The sequence below is a fragment of the Carya illinoinensis genome, chromosome 5 (genome assembly GCF_018687715.1).
Source record: "Carya illinoinensis cultivar Pawnee chromosome 5, C.illinoinensisPawnee_v1, whole genome shotgun sequence".
Classification (NCBI taxonomy): Eukaryota; Viridiplantae; Streptophyta; class Magnoliopsida; order Fagales; family Juglandaceae; genus Carya; species Carya illinoinensis.
In genome coordinates, this window is record NC_056756.1 from 33,951,480 (window position 1) to 33,956,068 (window position 4,589).

Genomic DNA, 4,589 nt, shown 5'->3' on the forward strand with positions numbered 1-4,589 from the left:
AGACAAACAAGCATAGTTCGGAAATAGGTTACATCGTTTTCCTAGAGTAAAGTAAATTTAGCTCATGCTAGAAATGGAATTCAACATAAACGAATTTACCATAATTGTTTTGAGAAGATTGGAAGAAAATAAACACTGAAAAATCCCCCTTGCAGTCGCAACTCATCTTCAAAAGCTCAAGGGAACGATTCAATGCTTTTCTCCCGTCCGTGCTCGTGTATGATTCCAACGTACGGGCAATAATTGAAATTCCCTCTCCAAAACAGATGATTTGAATCCCTCTACCTATGTTTTTCTGTCCCAAGAAGTGTTCTCCAGTCAAAAGTCGCGGCCCTAGAGTGAAAAATTCCTTTTATATGGTGCGACGGCGGAAAACCTTAAATCTGTCAAAATACGATATTCGCTCGAGCGGGGTGTCGAGTGCGCATCGAGCGTTCGACTCTGCCTGATTTTGCTCAAGCGTCCTATGTCTCCGCTCGAGCGATTTTTATTTTTCAGCAACCCGCTCGAGCTCCCTGTCGAGCGGCAGTCGAGCGCTTGAATCTGCCTGAATTCACTCGAGCGGCCAAAAGCCTCCGCTCGAGCGAACTTGTAAAATCTGTAATATGAAATTTTGCAAGTCATCAATAATCAAGTATTAGAATAGATCTGAGCATCAAATCTAAGATCACATGGCAAAATATGCATCAAAACATAGATATACCCGAAAACTTCAAATATTAGACCCATCCAAATCTTTTCATGTATATATATATAAAAAAAAAACTCATATCTTTAAAACCAAAGCCATAAATTCTTAAACAAACATCCTAACATGTAAATCAAGAAAAACATGTGCAAATATTAAAGCTATTAGAGCATGCTTTCACAACAAAAGATTCAAGCTTAGTCAAAACAAAATCTGTTTTCAACCTTCCACTTTTCAACTTTTTAGATCTAAGTAAAACTCTCATAGAAAACTTTTAACATACAATGAACCTTCATCAAAATTATATATTAGCAAGTTAACTATACTCTATAAAAAAATCAGACCAAGATCTTGTCAAGAATACCATAAAAAATAAATAAAAAAATCACACATTATCTAGTTTATAGCCCAAAATGGCTTTTTATTGTTAAACCAACAATTCACACATCAAAAGACCATGAAAATTAACACAAATAGGAACAAATAATGTGGAGGGCACTTTGTGACAAAACACTTACAATATCTCCAAAAAAAGGAGAAAAGGAAGCCAAAAAACTATCCAAAAGCTCCTCTGGCTTTCTCACCATGAAAAGGTTTGGAAAGTGACCAAATGCATAGGGAATGAACATGGACGAGTTCTAAACATATAGAGGGGTGATAGAAAGTATGTGAAGGACAATTTGAGTGATGGGGTGTTAGCCAAAATCAGGGGCAAAACTAGCCTATGGTTTTATGCCAATAACTGTCGTGTGAGAGGGAAGGGTAAGGTGGCTCTTAGCCTTCCCATCAAGCACTATTTGGGGCTGATTTGGGCAGTGATATGATTGCCATGATAGGAGGAAACTTCCTCCACAAACCTTTGCTTGGTCGCTCAATTTCGTGAGCCTTAATCAAATGGGCTTCCTTTTAGGGTTGGGGTTTGTGTTACTATGATGCCCAAATCCAATTTGTCTTGACTCAATAAAATTACCCAGGTTTAAAAGAATAAATAAGGATATAATAATATGAATTTGAGTAGTTAATAGCATGTGGAAGTTATTTAATCAAGTGATTAAACACTAAGCTAAAATCTAGTTCAATTAGGGTTTGGAGGCAAAATTTGAGATTTGGGGAAACCACTAAGCTAAAATCTAGTTCAATTATCTTGTGTTGCACCCACTAGCATTAGGTGATGCTACTTTGCTACGAAATCCTTTAAAAATAATCATTTCAAAGTCCATTGACTGTACTTTATCAACACAGGGGTTGCATCTCTAATTTAATCACTCCAAAGTAGACAAAGGGGTTCCACTAAAATATTCCCACATCTTAGCATTGGGGTCATGAAAAAAAAGCCCTTCCTTTCAATGCACAATTGGGATTTTGGCGTGTGACTTTTCATGTAAATATGACATGTACTTATGCTTGATATGCAATGAATGCAACATGTGAACAACTTGAAATAATTAGAACATTCAGATACATATATATATATATATATATTTTTGATAGGAAATGCTTCACTGCATATATTCATAGGCGAAGTTACAACTGTGACTTAACAAACTGGAATACCAGACCATAAGCCAACTAACGCATCTGCTCAGGAGCTCCCCCTTCAACAAATTTCTTTGTGACGGACAGTGTCTAAAACTTCTATACCTCCTCTCTTGACAGCGGTCAAAAGAGAAAGCTCTCTGATAAACAGAGATAAACGGCCTCTCTTCCGAAGAAGAGAGGTACACCACACTCTCTCCTCCCACGGAGGAAGAGTACCCAAACCTACATTCCTCCAAAAGAGGAGTAGGACAAAACCCACATTCCTTTTAAGAAGGAGTGGGACTCTAGGTAGTATATTATAAATAAAACTAAAACATAATTAAAACAAATACAGAACAACATAAAAAACAGTAAAGGGCTGTGCAAAACAGAGGGCCCAGCCCAGACCCAAGACCCAACATCGTGGGGGCCCAACCCGCTAACAGAAGAGGCGCCTAAGGATCGGACTAGTGTTTCTTCGCTACATCCGCCGCCCCTTCTTCTTCTCTATTCCTGTGCAGCGCCGCTGCTGCCGATCACCACAAGGCACGGGAAGACCCCCGATGCCTAGATAAGCCCCTCAACATCGTCAGCCAAAAACAGATAGAGTAAACCAGCAGCCCCATCGTACGAAACCCAACCCTCTGTTACGAAAATAGAGTTTCAAGCCTCTTGCCGTCGAGCCACCCCGCCGTATCCCCGCCTCACCATAGCCCAAGCCGTCAGCCTTGCGCCAACACGAATAGGCTAGCTTCTCACCCGTCCAGATCCTCCCATCTGTTTCACCCTCGTCGTACGTCCCCACTGCAAAGCGCCTCCTCGCAGGATTGCTCACGCCTCCTCTGCAAAGCTCCACCTCGCTGGGTTGGTCGGGGCCCTTACCGGTGATCCTCGCTCCAGGAAAGACACTGAAACTAGGGGAGAAGAGCTAACCATCACAATCGCAGGACCGACTGATAAAAAAACCAAAAACGAGCCAAGACAACAGCCAAAAAAGAAAAACAGAAGAACAAAGGAAAAAAACTAAAGGGAGAAGGGAAGGAGGAGGGGGGGAGGGAGGGAGGAGCCGAGGCTCCCACCTCCCTCAACGGCGATGAAACGGTTTGTTTACTTTTTAGAGAGGGGGCAGAGCTTCTCGCTCCAGTCGAAACGATCGAGTCCAGATACATATATATATGGCATAACTTATGATGGTTCAACATGGCATTTAATGTTACTTCAAAGCTCTAAGCTTGTCATTTAAACCAAGATTCCAGCAAGCATCATCTGGGTGTATCATGAAGAACAATTATATAGTATGGAAACCGATAATTTCATGTGACTTTTTGAAAACAAACAATACATCAACCATACAAACAACATATACGAAAAGTTTACACAAACACATAAGTAGATTATCCAAGAATAAATTAGAGGCTAACGTACAAAGTTTTGAATGTAAAAGAATACCAATGATCAAGCAAGTTGAAAGTGTATGTGCTAAATATTAGATTCTAGAAAATCAAAATACTAAAACCCAAGCATGTGATTCTTGTAGTAAGAGGTTGGGAACATCTAATCCTAATCAGTTTTAAGGCTATCCATCTATCCAAGTTTTCTTTCTTTGTTCTTTGCCCTTGTCTTTTGATTCACATGCACATACACACGGCAAGAAACCCTAGGGGTTGAATGTCTTTAAGTCCTTCCTTCCCTTGGTAGAAACCCTGTTGGCCAAGTGTGACAAGCATTTCTTTGCATGAAAAACCCTAATAGCCGTGTGTGCTCAAAGTGTATCAAAAACATACTTGTATGTGTGAAAACCCTGCAAAAAATTTCTAAACATGTGCAAGGCACTCTAGATTGTACTTTCTTCATGTAGTGACTAGATAAGAAATATTCCATGAAACCCTAAGATGGCCGAATATAACTTGATCATTCAAAGGGTTCCTTCTCTTTATTTGGCCTTCAATGATTTAGGTTCTTAGAAAAACCCTAGAGCCAAGACCACACTCAATAGATTTTAAGCAAACCTTACCTCCCTCACACCCAAAATCTCGAGACTTCCTCTCCCCTTGTGTTTTCATGATGTGAACTAGAGAAAGAATAAACTGGATCTTCCTTACCATGCTAATCTCCATAAGAGGTTTCTTGAATCTTTCCTTCCCTTGGATGCACGAGAATGGTGTGTGGGTTAAGAGAAAATGGTGTTTGGCTTCTAGGGTTGGGCGAGAAAGAGAGGTGAGATTGAGAGAAAGCTGAAAATACACAAATGACTCTTGGTTTCCTCTTTCCCTCTTGTGTGGTTGCTGGTAATTAATGGCTCTATTTATGTGGCCTTTTACCTCCACCTCTTCTCTCTCCTACCATAACTTTTGTTGGAAAGAGGAAAAGTCACAAGCTAACC